The following is a 13,792-nucleotide window of genomic DNA, read 5'->3' on the forward strand; positions in this document are numbered from 1 at the left end:
ACCACAAATGGGATGACTTGAACAAATAGGAGTTTATTCTCTTACAGTTTGGAGGCTAGAAGTCCAAGTTTAAAGTGCAAGGCTCTAGGGGCTGGGTGAAAGCCCCTTGACTGTGGCTTCAGCTCTGCCTCTGGCTCCCAGCCCACTGAAGCTGGAGGCTTTCTTCATTCAGGCAGCTGCTGGCTGCTGAGGCTGACAAACCCAAAGTTGACAAGTAAACAGGCACAGTCCCGATGTTACCAAACCACATGGCAGGCCATTAATTTAAGTCCATTGAAATCCTAAGATTGGCAGAGAATGGCAGGCTGCTGAATGAAGACTCAGCTACATGCACGATTTAAGTGTGCCAAAAAGCTAGAGACCGTGCCCCAGGTTTCTCCTCATATGCAGGAAGCAGACCACATGCCCCAAGGCAGCTGCTCAGCTGCTCCCAGTAGATTCCACAATGGAGCTGATTACCAGTCTCATCACGGGGAATACTACATCCAGCTGCCCAGCTACTGAACCAGACCCAGCCAAGTTGACACACAACTTTACTGCAATGAGGGAGGGACAACTCAGAAAAGGAGGGTGAGAATGGTTGCACAACCTGAAGAATGTAATCAATGTCACTAACTCGTATAGGTAGAAACTGTTGAATTGGTGTATGTTTTACTGTGTATATGCTCAACAACAACAAAATAAAGAAAATTTGTGGGAAAAAATGAAAGGCTATAAGTGGTAAAATAGAATACAGGCAGTCCCCAGGTTAGGAACCTCCAATTTACTTAACAGCCCAGTAGTTACTAACCAACCCCGTAAAACCTATTATATTAAAAATTTGAGGTACATACATCAGTTCATAATAACAAATATGTGCTGCTTAGCAATGTGCACCAAACATCATTATTACTTGACAGCAGTGAGTATGGAGTAGGTTTTTTGGTATTATGTTAAAGATATTTTACTGTATCTGGAAATGTTTCTTTAATTTTTTTATGCATAGAAAGATACACCATATACTCTATACTAAGACAAACATTTGACTAACTTTTGTTAGGTAGGAACTGTATCTAACTGTTCTGACTTATGTAGAAATTCAACTTAAAGACAGATTTAGGAACAGAATTTGTTCATAATCCGGGGACTGCCTGTGTTAACAATACAAGGCCTTGTTGAAGAGAAGTTTAGTTAATGCATGATTTTAATGTTCATCTGGTCATTTTATCCAAAAGGCAAATTTTTTGCTTTCCTCATCTCTGGAGTATTCTTCTTTCTCAAATATTGCTTTCTCACAAAGCTCAGTTTATTTCAGTGAAAATACAATTTTATAGGAAAGCGTATGGTGGAACAAATCATACTGGGTGAATGCCATCCACTTATTCTGCTTCTTCTTATTATTATTTTTGTGATTTGGGTGAAAATTTACAAAGCAAATTCATTTTCCATACAGCAGTTCACGTACACTTTGTCTCATGACATTGACTACAGTTTACTACAAAGCGACAGCTCCCCTCCCACTTCCTCCCCATAGTTACCTCTTCCCTGTGTCCATCCCTCCATGCACTCCTGCCCCCTCAGCTGTCTCCCTGTGCATAAGCAGCCCTTCTTTCTCCCATGATTGTTCTCTCCAAGGAGTGTATCTATTTGAAGTAAATGTTCAACTTATATGCCTGTCTTTTGTTTGGCTGCAAACCACAGGTGTGGGTTCAATTCCAGATCTGAAGGGCAGTTAGGGGCCATAGTCTCAGTGGTTCCACAGGCTCTATTGGACCAGCAAACCTGGTCTCCCCCCCTTTTTTTTCTCCAAATGATTTTGAGTTTTGTTCCACATTGTTCTCCCTCTCTGTCAAGGATCTCCTACATAGATCCCCCTCTGAGTAGTTAACAGTGGTAGCCGGGCACCATCTAGTTCTTCTGGCCTCATAGTCATATAGGCTGCAGATCATATGGTGTACCAGTCACGAAGACTAATTGTTTCCATTAATTTTTGGTTTTCTCTATTCTTCTTTTCTCTGGACAAGGAGAGACCCATCATTGCATCTAGATGGCTGCTTGCAAGCTTTTAAGATTCCAGTTGTTACTTGCCAAAGTAGGAGGTGGAACAATGTTTTGTGTAGTATGTTATGCCAATTGAGCTTGATGTCCTCTGTGACTATGGTCCTGAGCCCAGAGGTTCTACTACTCGCTCCCTCTGGGTAGCTGAGTGTGACCAAGAAGTGACCACAACCTTGTCCCTTGTCAGCTCTACTATACACCTGGGAATTCAGATCATACAAATACACTTATAGGACCATTGTCTGCCAGCCCTGTACATGGTCTTGGGTACCCTCCCCACTTCATAAACATACGTAATAGCTCAGCCTGTCCACCTATCTATCCACCTGTATACCCATGTTTGCCTTCATTGACAAGGCAGTACTGTATGTGCAAAAGGGTTCATCTTTGTTGTCTGTACCACCCATGTACCTTTCTCTGTCTTCCTCTTCCTCAATGCCGACATGTTGATCACTCACATTTGGCACATTGCCCTTCTCTTCACCCAAATCCATACTTATCTCTACCTATCTAACAGTGTTCCCTCCCCTCCCCTCCCACCCCTGCTAACCAACAAAGAAAATTTCCTTCCATAGATAAACCTTTCCTTGACTTTTACAATAATGGACTAATGCAATATTTGTCACTTTGTGATTGACTTATTTAAAAATATGGAACGCTTCACGAATTTGCATGTCATCCCTGCGCAGGGGCCATGCTCATCTTCTCTGTATTGTTCCTATTTTAGTATATGTGCTGCCGAAGTGAGCCCCCTCCATTTATTCTTGACACAAATTAAATCCTTTGAGAAATGTCAATGAAAGTTTGAATGGAGAAATCTGAAAGTCTGAGAAGTGTGTGAAGTGTGTGAAGGAAGAATTTTTGTCATGATTTTCTGCACTGATTCTCTGTATGAGTTTTTTTCTTTTCTCCTCTCCCTAATCCACACGTTCACATAGTATCCTCCTAGATACAGCTCAGAATTCTTAAACCTGGTAAAATTGGAAGCTTGATTATAGGTTTAAAGTAAGGGGCAGCTGCCTTCCAAAAGTAACTCCATCTGTCCATGTGTATTTCATCTGCTGCTTATGAAAAACAAACTGTTACTCCAAACCAGTAAGCTTCATTAGAAGCATTAAATCAAAACGAAGAAATGCAAACCCTAATGTCTAGTAGATAGTTATTTTTTAAGTTTGGTGATGAACTTGAAGAAATCCAATCTTTGTAGGCTATTTCACATCCTAATAAGAATTCCAGAAATACCTGTTTGTGTGCTTGACTGTACCTCGCATTTTGATGGGCTGACATATTTCCCTTTTTAATTTTTATTAAGACTTAATAGCACTGATCTTCTGGGTTCTTAAGTCAGAAAAGCAAAGTGGTCAGGAGCATTTACTACTTGTAATGTTTTCTTATGCTGTAGCTTGCCCTTTCTGGTTCCCTGGAAGAGAGAAGGGGTGAGTTTGTGATGTTCAGGGGAGGTGATTGTTCTCAGTGGCACCAGTCCCATTTTTATTCTTAAGAAGAGAATGCTTGTGCCCCCCCCCCATTTTGATCAGCAATTAGAGAAAGTAATTTCAGATATATTCAAAAGTGTAAAGGAACAATAATTATCCCCTTGTGTAATCATCATCTAGATTCAATGATTATCAATAATTTTAGGCGATATTCTGGAAATACAATGTCCTGGAAGCCTCAATTCTTGATATGTATTCAGCTTTCGCCTTTCAGATTTTGGTTCTTAAGACGTGGGACACTGTGGCTTTGTTAAAATAAGGATTTGAGTGAGAAAGTTAGTGTTTAGCAGTCAATTAAATCAGTCTCTTTACTTTCAGCTTTCCTTTCTCTCAGGGCAAACAACTTTTGTAGGGTGCTAGGTGAGTTTGGATGCAGTTATTGTATCTGAGATGTTTCTCATTCTCATAGAACTGACCACTGATTGTCCCAATTCTCTATAGAAGACTGACATGAAAGGGAAGCTGGAGAAAATATGAGCATCTAGTCTGTTCTCACCCTGCTTCCTTGCTGTTTTTCCAAATATTTATAGAGTAAATGAAGCACCAGTTTCCTGGTCACACCTTGAAGAGTGTCTCCGTTCTTTTCCCTGTTATTCGCACGTCCTGTTTGAGGATGAGTTGTCAAATATTCCTGAGTTAAATCCTTGATACTGGCTGGTTCATGACCTCCTCGCCAAGGGTCTCTTGCAAAGCGAGCCCACTAGGGCCTCCCGGGAAAGGAGAAAATTTACATCCACCCAAGAGTGGCACCTAGAGCCGTAGAACTTGCACTCTCCAGCTGTGGTGCCTGGAAAAGTGAATCAGGAGGAAGCCTAAGGCGGACACTATTCCCCAACTTGTCCCTGCCTAGCCGCCTCTGTTTAACTTTTGGCGGCTCCTAGGATATAAGAGGCTGCATAAAAGATTTCTACTTGGCAGCGGAGAGAAGCTGGGAATCCAGCAGTAAATATCCCTCAGCACTTGGTGTGGGGACTTTAATTTCCCTAAACCTAGAAGGCGTGGTCTTTCTCTTTCACCGAACCTCCTCTCGCAGCTTCCTCCCAGCGGTTTCCCTCTGAGTCCCGCCCTCTTCCGCCGGGACCACCGCGGTAGTTAAAGGGGCCGACGCTCGACGCTCCGCTTTCTTGGAGCCCTGGAACAGTTGAGAGGAATCCGCCAGGCTCAGTCCCAGTTGCACGCACTTTTCAGGCCGACCTTGTGGGTGTTAAGACCAGGGTGGTCGCAGGACTTGCCACTGTCGTAGGGAACGCCATTTAAAGAGGACTGTGTTAGATTTGCTCCGCCCCACCCTGGGTCCACAGCGTGGGCTAGGAGAGAGAACTAGGCGGGCAGCCCAGGGAGACGGCACTTCCCCACCTCACGTTTCACCCCATCTCTGCACCCCTAGGCGGCGCTGCGATCCTCTGCACTGGGCGGCTCCGCTCTTCCAGACGGCTGCCAGCCCTCTAGTTTAGCAAGCCCAGCTTCTGGCTGGCCAACCTGGGTAATTCCGGATCTGAAGGCTGAACGTCGGCGGCCAGGCTGAGCTTGCTCTTCCCCGCAGCTCGTGCTCTCCGGGAGTCCGGAGCATGGTTTCGGGTTGCCGCTGGTGGAGCGTGGACGCTGACAGGGACCATGGTGGGCTGGGTGGCGGCGGTTCTCTATTTGTGGGTCTCCTGCGGCTCCGCCGCGGGGCAGCTCGAATACGAGGTGCTGGAGGAGACGGAGCGGGGAGTAGTTGTAGGCAACGTCGCTGCAGACTTGAAACTGTCGGCAGCCGCTCTCTCCTTGAGGAACTTTCGCTTCCTTTCCAGTCACGATGAGCCCTACTTCGGAGTGGACCTGACCAGCGGGAACTTGGTGGTTCGAGAGCCTGCAGACCGCGAGAGACTGTGTGGGACCAAAGCTGCCTGCATCTTGACCTATGAGCTGGTGCTCAGTGACCCGCTGGAGCTGCACAAGATGCGCGTTTACGTCCTGGACATCAATGACAACTCGCCTCTTTTCGCTGCCGGAGACGTGCAGCTGCACATCCCCGAGTTCCTGACACCCGGAGCCCGCTTTACTCTCCCCAACGCTCAAGATGCGGACGAGGGAAGCAACGGGGTGCTCAGCTACAGCCTGAGCCCCAATCAGCACTTCCGCCTGGACATGGGGGCGCGGGTCGACGGCAGCGAATACCCGGAGTTGGTGTTGGTGAAAGCGCTGGATCGAGAGACGCGCGCCACCCACCGCTTGGTGCTCAGCGCTCGGGACGGCGGGCGGCCGGCGCGCTCTGGAGACGCGCAAGTCACCGTCATCGTGGTGGACACCAACGACAACGCGCCTGTATTTGAGCGCTCCGTATACCGCACGAAGATTCCAGAGACTGCCCCTAATGGGACTGTATTGTTCCGAGTTCAGGCCTCGGACCCGGATGAAGGCTCCAATGGGGAAATCCGCTACACTTTAAGCAACAGCACGCGAGCAGAGCTCAGACGCTGTTTTCACGTGCACGCTATTAGTGGTGAGGTGCGTGTAGCGGCGTCACTGGGTCCACCTGAAACGCTGTTGGAGGCATATATCGAAGCGAGAGATGAAGGCGCCTTTGGTCTAGCCAGCATTGCTAAACTGCTGGTGGAGGTGACCGACGTGAACGATCATGTCCCTGAGGTGAACCTCATGACTCTAACCAGTCCAATTCCTGAGGACGCCGCCCCTGGCACAGTGATTGCGCTCCTTAGTGTGAAGGATGAGGACCTCGGTCCCAATGGTAGGGTCACTTGTAGCATGTCCAGCGGAGGTCCTTTTCAGCTAAAGATTTCTTTTGACAACTATTATAGCCTTCTGACAGATGGACCTCTGGACCGGGAGCAGATTAGCGAATACAAGGTCCTGATCACCGCCTCAGATGGTGGCTCACCCCCACTTAGCACCCGCAAGACACTGACTGTGTTAGTTGCTGATGTGAACGACAATACACCAAGCTTTCCGCAACCACAACAGGAACTCTTTGTGGCCGAAAACAATGGCCCTGGGGCTTCCCTGGGCCGCGTGTTTGCCCAGGACCCGGACCTGGGGAAGAACGGGCTTGTGTTCTATGCGCTGTTGGATGTTAGCTCTGAAGGCCCGCCAGCCTCTAGCTTAGTGGCAGTGGAATCGTCCAGTGGGGCTATCACTGCCAAAACTTCCTTTGACTTTGAGCGGCTCAGGGGATTTCCCTTCCAGGTGGAAGCCAGGGATGGTGGCATTCCTCCCAGAAGTGCAACAGTGACTGTGAACTTGTTTGTAGTGGATAGAAATGACAATGCTCCAGTGATCTTGTTCCCTTTGCCCAGGAATGGCTCTGTACCAGTGGAAATTGTGCCCCGCTCTGCCAGAAGTGGACACTTGGTCACAAAAGTGGTAGCAGAGGATGCAGACAGTGGCTCCAATGCCTGGCTTTCCTATCATGTCTCTCAGGCTTCTGATTCTAGCCTTTTCAGAATTTCAACCAGTATGGGAGAGCTGCGAACAGCTCGCTTAGTTCTTCCCACTGATGCCGTTAAGCAGAGAGTGGTGGTCGTGGTTCAGGACCACGGAGATCCGCCACTTTCCTCCTCTGTCACTCTGGGTGTGCTGTTGAGCAACTCTGCCCCTCAGGTTCTTCCAGACTTTGAAGATGTCTGGGAAACAGGAGGGCAACTTTCTGCCCAGAACTTATATTTAGTCATTGCTCTGGCTTGTATTTCCTTTTTATTTCTGGCATGCTTACTTTTCTTCCTGTGCAACAAATTGAACCAGAGCCTAGGTTGTTGCTCTCAGAGCTGTTGTGTGGTGTGCTGTTGCTCTCCAGAGAAGCTGAGGTATGGAAAGAAGATGGCTTCGAATCCTTGCGTGACATCAACCACAATAGATGTCACTACAGTTGAAAGACTGTCTCAGACCTATCTGTATCGGGCCTCTCTGGGACTTGGTTCTGATAATAACAGTTTGCTGTTGCGTGGGGATTACAGTGCTGCTGACCTAAGGAATCTGGCCAGTGGGGTAGGATTGAATTTGCCAATATCCTGCATTCAGATTCGAAATAGGAAAGGAGATCACGCAAGTGTCAATGCCATGGTAAGCAAATGTTTTGAGACTTGATTCCTTTGACCAGAAGATGGACACTAACTGTGCTCTCAAATCTTTCGTGGGTGAGCCTTTGATGACACTTAAATTGAACTTGCCTGCTTATACTCCCAGTGCTAAAAATTCTGAGTATGAAAGTATTATTAGAAAATTGTCTTTGGTCTCAAGGAACTTATAGTAGTTGTTGTGAGAAACAAGTCTAAAAACTTAAAACTTATTAAAGAGCAATAAATATATTGTAGCCTAAAGGCCCCAAATTAAAAATAGTAAAGTTTCAAAATTCCCAGTAAAGGTAATAAATGACCTGAGACTTCTTTAAATAATCCCTTGTAGGAATTCCTATAATGAATTACTTAAAGCAAATATCCCTTCCTTCAAACGTATTTTTTGAGCTACATATATGTGTAAGACTTTCTGCTATCTACAGTAGGGAATGAAAAATATAATATATGTAAAATATGAAATATACGAGTTTAAATTGTTGTGGAAGGTGTGAGGCATTTATTCAAACCATTATAATATATAATAAAAATGATGCCAACCAATAAGAGATGTAAAAATAAATTGCATTGTGTTCAAAGAAGGGAAAGAGAGCATAAGAGAACATTTGTCTAGGCAAGGAAGGGTGGATCAGAGAAAGCTTTGTAGTACAGCTGGCTCTTGAATAGAGTCTTGAGTGAATACCACTTAATAATGTGGGACATAATTTCTAGCCTGTACTCTTCATGAGTACCATTTTGGAAAAGTAGTCTTTGAGGATGACACTCCGAAATATAGGTAATAGCTCCACAGAAGTGTTTTGTGAGTTTAGAGAAATTATAACTGTGTTGCAGAACATCTATTGCTACTAATAGAAAGAAGATAACACTATTGGGTATGTTGTTGTTGTTGTTATTTGCCTTCCAGTCGGACCGACTCATAGCGATCCCTCCTTGGGTTTCCAAGGCATTATCACTAGGGAAGTAGATTGCCCAACCTTCCTTTCAAGGAGTGGCTGGTGGGTTTGAACCACTAGCCTTTTGGTTAGCAGTCAAGTGCCTTAGGCACTACGCTACCAGAGTTCCTACTATTGGGTATAAGACTTGTAATCTTTTATTTATTTATCCATACATATCACAAAGAAGAAATATGAGTAATTGTTAATGGGCAACATTTTTTTCTGTTTAAAGTTGCATTTAAAAAATTCCATTCAACTTGGATTGAATTTTCTTACTATTTTAGAAGCCAAATGTTCTTAATTTAGCAAATAATAATCCATTTGAGAGTTATGCATCTGTTAAGAGTTAAGTGAATCAAATATTTCAATTTATCCAGTGGTCCTTGGCATTTCAAAACTTAGGATGGAGTCAGGACACAGTTTCTAGCAATTCTACAATATTACTTTCTGACTTGTCATAGAGATCATGGATATAAGGGAAGGCTTTATACAGAAATTAGGGAAGAGAATTGAAACATCTTATTCTTTTACTAGGAGCTCTGGCAACAGAGTGCCTAAGGTATCTGACTGTTAATCAGAAGGTTGGTGCTTCAAACCCACAAGCCACTTTGTGGAAGCAAGACTGGGCAATCTGATTCCATAAAGATTTACTGCCTTGGAAACCCAATGGGGGTCACTGTGAGTTGGAATCGACTCAATGACAGTGTTTTATATATATATATATATATATATATATATATATATATAATTCTTTTATATAATGATATATAATTCTTTTATTATTGCAGGTAATGGGTTATAAGTTATAAGTTACTCTCTTACAAATAGTGATGTTAACTGCAAATAAAATAGATTTTCATCCATTATAGTTTTGCATATTTTATATTCTCACATTGTTGTTGTTGTTAGGTGCCATTGAGTCAGACCTGACTCATAGCGACCCCTCCTTGGGTATCACTACGGAAGTAGATTGCTCAACCTTCCTTCCGAGGAGTGGCTGGTGGGTTTGAACTGCCAGCCTTCTGGTTAGCAGTCAAGTGTCTTAGGCACTACAGTACCAGAGCTCCCATATTCTCACATAGTATAATAAAATCCACTATATAAGTTACGCTTAGTGAATGCTTGTGAATGAATGAATAAATATGTGCATGTATGAATTGCATGGTCACACTGTTCAACATAGAAAGAAAAACGAATTTATTTTTTCTACTTATGTTGTTGTTGTTGTTAAGTGTCGTCAAGTCGGACCTGACTCATAGTGACCCTTCCTTGGGTTTCCGAGGCAGTATCACTACGGAACTAGATTGCCCAATCTTCCTTCCGAGAAGTGGCTGGTGGGTTTGAACCCCCAGCCTTCTGGTTAGCGGTCAAGTGCCTTAGGCATTATGCTGCCAGAGCTCCCTCTACTTGTGTAAATATGATTAAAACTTTAGGACAACTTTCAAATATATTATTTTAGTGATTATTTTCTTCCTTATGTTGTGTACTAATGAAGCACAACTTAACAGAGAAAATTTCTGGTCCTAGACCTAGCATGAAAAGGAGCTCCGGTGGCTTAGTGCCCAAGGCATTTGACTGATAACCAGAAGGGTGGCGGTTCAAACCCACCAGCCACTCCTTGGAAAGAAGACAGGGCAATTAACTTTTGTAAAGATTTACCATCTCGAAAACCCAATGAGGGTCGCTATGGTAGAGCTAGCATGAAAAAGCCTTAATTCTGTGTTTAGGGGCTAAGTATGAGTCAAATTCCTATGTTGTTGTTGTTGTTGTTGTTATTATGTGCCGTTGAGTCGGACCTGACTCATAGCGACTCCTCCTTGGGTTTCCGAGGCAGTATCACTATGGAAGTAGATTGCCCCATCTTCCTTCTGAGGAGTGGCTGGTGGGTTTGAACCGCCAGCCTTCTGGTTAGCAGTCAAGTGCCTTAGGCACTACCCTACCAGAGCTCCTCAAATTCCTATAGATACAAAATATTTGATAGGGATGCCCTATCACTTTGATATTTGTAGTGAATATTATTTAATAAAATCTCAGTTAATTTTAAGGGATAAAAAAATACCCTAGTATTATATTCAGGAGCTCTGGTAGCGTAGTGCCTAAGGCATTTGACTGCTAACCAGAAGGCTGGCGGTTCAAACCCACTAGCCACTCCTTGGAAGGAAGATTGGGCAATCTACTTATTTTATATTCTCACATTGTTGTTGTTGTTAGGTGCCATTGAGTCAGACCTGACTCATAGCGATCCCTCCTTGGGTTTCTGAGGCAGTATCACTACGGAAGTATCAGCTCTTGGATACTTCCTTGGAAAGTATCCACCTTGGAAACCCAAGGAGGGGTCACTATGAGTCAGGCCTGACTCGATGGCACATAACAACAACAACAACAACAGTATCATATTGATATTTTAGGTATATAAACTCTTTCTATCAAGAAAATTTACCATTTATTTTATTTCCTTGCTTTCTGTGACAAAAAGAGTTGAAAATGCCATTGATGGCTATGAAGTTTGAGTCAGGAGTCAGCAGTTGTTTGAGAAATATATTTTGACTGCACTAGAAAGGAACTAGTGGTAAGATGGCCTGTGGATCTGGAAATTGGAATGAAAATTAACTATTTAAAAGAATTAACTGTAGCCTAAGTGCCTAAGGCACTTACTTGACTGCTAACCAGAAAGCTGGTGGTTCAAACCCACCAGCCACTCCTCGGAAGGAAGGTTGGGCAATCTACTTCCGTAGTGACACTGTCTTGGCAGCCCAAGGAGGGGTCGCTATGAGTCGGGTCTGACTTGACGGCACATAACAACAACAACAACAAGAGTCAAAGACTGACTTGATGGAAGCTAACAATAGAACAGAGGAAAAAATGTCTCCCCCCAATTTTTTACTTAAATGAATGATAAACAGAACCACAGAGATATGTTGTTCATGATGATGGCAGGAATATTGTGCCATCATCCCATTCATCTACTCAAGCAATCTTCCATAATTGTCGATATTTAGTTTTTTAGACAATCCTAAAATTATTAGTATTAAAATTAATACTATTATTAGTATCTGTCTTATTAGTAGTAAATTATTAGTATCTGCTAATAATTTTTGTGGGCAGTGTATTAATCATATATAAAATAAGTATGGTGCATAAAAACATTTAAAAAATAACCTCTGTAATAGAGTATTTGTAATCTACACAGGCATTTATTATTTACTTTTTTTTTTTAAATCCAATTATATGTAGATCCAATCTTGGGTCTCTAGAAAAGAATCTTGTCATAGTATTCAGTGAATGCCTTCATGGTAGCTACAGAACTCTGTAGCAAAATATTATTGCTTAAATTTTCTAATACAAAAATCCTTTGAAAAGTGAGAAATTTCACAATGATTTTTAACTGTGTTCTTGAGTCATATAAATCATGTTGATGTGTTTGTGTTTATATTTTGTTCAAATTCTAAGCTCTTTCCTCTTGTTTTAATTTACAGTGTACATTAACACAGTTTATGTTACTAAAATTTATCAGTTTTAAAAATTCAGGAGAACTTTTTTTTTTGTCTACGTCTCTCTTACAGATAATACTTAACATATATAAACAAAATTGATCCATTAGTTATGTAACAACCAGGCAACATATGTCTCATGTCAATTTTTTCTGTTAAGGTTCCTGATGGGCAATTTGGTTTTTTTAGGTTGGTATCCAAGGTGGTATCTATAGGTGGCAATCTAGGTGCTTTTTGTTTTATTTTTCTGTTGTTATTTTTGCTTAGCATATATCGCATAAATACATTTTTGCATAGGTTCAGTAGATATTTTCTGTTTTGACTTTGAAGCTGATAACCACACTTTGAAAAACTTTAGAGTGCTGTAAGTAAGGAAGCTCATGGGATATGTGATATATTCAGATGAAGGAAAACACGTAGACAGTACAACAGTATTTGTTGCATAATTGTTGTTGTTGTTATGTGCCGTCAAGTTGGACCCAATTCATAGTGAGTCCTCCTTGGGTTGCCGAGGCTGTATCACTACGGAAGTAGATTGCCCAACCTTCCTTCTGAGGAGTGGCTGGTGGGTTTGAACCGCCAGCCTTCTGGTTAGCAGTCAAGTGCCTTAGGCACTATGCTACCAGAGCTCCTGTATAAAACCAATAAAAAGGAAAGAAGACTAGCATCCTAACTTGACTAGGCAGAAGGAAAAAGCAATGCCTGAGAAATATATGAGTAGGAAAGTATTGACACCATGTCTTGATAAAGTTTATGATGTATTGATTTTTGTTGTCATCAACATTTGCAGATAGAAGGAAACAATACCATTCCAGAGATTAAATACACTTAGCTTGGGTAGGATTGAAGGTAGAATAAATTGCTAAAAGGTTTTTTACATTGTTCAGATGACTATAATATGAATATTAGAAATAGAAAAATTTGACAGTACGTCAAATGAGTATAGACCACAGTCCAGAATTTTGACTAAAGTATTATGGGAAGTAAGGGATTTGTTGCTAAAGGTTACTCTTAAAAACCAGAGCCAAATGATAAAGGTGATTACTGATGTTCTTCCCAATTTTAATTGAAAGGATAAGAAAATGGTAGAGGACATAAAGTACGTATATCTTTTATAATGCATTTATGAAAAATGAAGACAGGCTAATAATTTCCTTATTAAACTAAATTTATTTATAAACACAGAAAGTTGTTATATGTTTATCTGGAACTTGTCTTGGAATCTGTGAATGAATATGTAATTACATACCCCCTCACCCGTGCTGCAGAAAAAGAAAAAAGTCCCATTTATATCTCATCCCAAATTCTTGGTTGATCATAGAGCCATCTTGTTACCAACTACATGCATGCTTTCTTAACATAACTCTGGTGGCACATCCTCCAAAACATAGTCTCTGAACTCAGGCATATTATAGTTATGTTTTAGAATCTTTAAGTTCACAGCTGTTTGGTTAAGACTCCAAACAATGTTCATACAAAATAAGACAACCAATTTGGGTTTTTGCATCTATCATCATCATTGAGAGTCACTTGTCATTTTCCTTTTTTTAAGTCCGAGTTTGGTGTCAAGGTTATGCTGGCCCCACTAAACAAGTTCAAAATTCTTTTCTTTCTCTCACCTCTTTAGTCTCAGGGAGCTCTGGTGGTGTAGTGCCTAAGGCACTTGACCACTTGCCAGAAGGCTAGTGGTTCAAACCCACCAGCCACTCCTCGGAAGGAAGGTTGAGCAATCTACTTCTGTAGTGATACCTCCTCAGAAACCC

At 42.4% G+C, this 13,792-nt stretch overlaps 1 protein-coding gene and 1 non-coding gene across 2 annotated transcripts in view; one reads left to right on the top strand and one right to left on the bottom strand.

The window, feature by feature from the left end:
* LOC103195446 (protocadherin alpha-2) overlaps positions 1-13,792 on the top strand; it is a 297,204-nt gene that overhangs the window by 135,632 nt on the left and 147,780 nt on the right. The window lies entirely within an intron of this gene.
* LOC122149873 lies at positions 2,682-2,788 on the bottom strand. The gene has a single exon (XR_006163371.1). It is a non-coding gene; the product is annotated as a U6 spliceosomal RNA (small nuclear RNA).

This window comes from Orycteropus afer, unplaced genomic scaffold (genome assembly GCF_000298275.1).
Source record: "Orycteropus afer afer isolate SDZICR_OR568_19922 unplaced genomic scaffold, OryAfe1.0 scaffold00056, whole genome shotgun sequence".
NCBI classification, from domain to species: Eukaryota; Metazoa; Chordata; class Mammalia; order Tubulidentata; family Orycteropodidae; genus Orycteropus; species Orycteropus afer.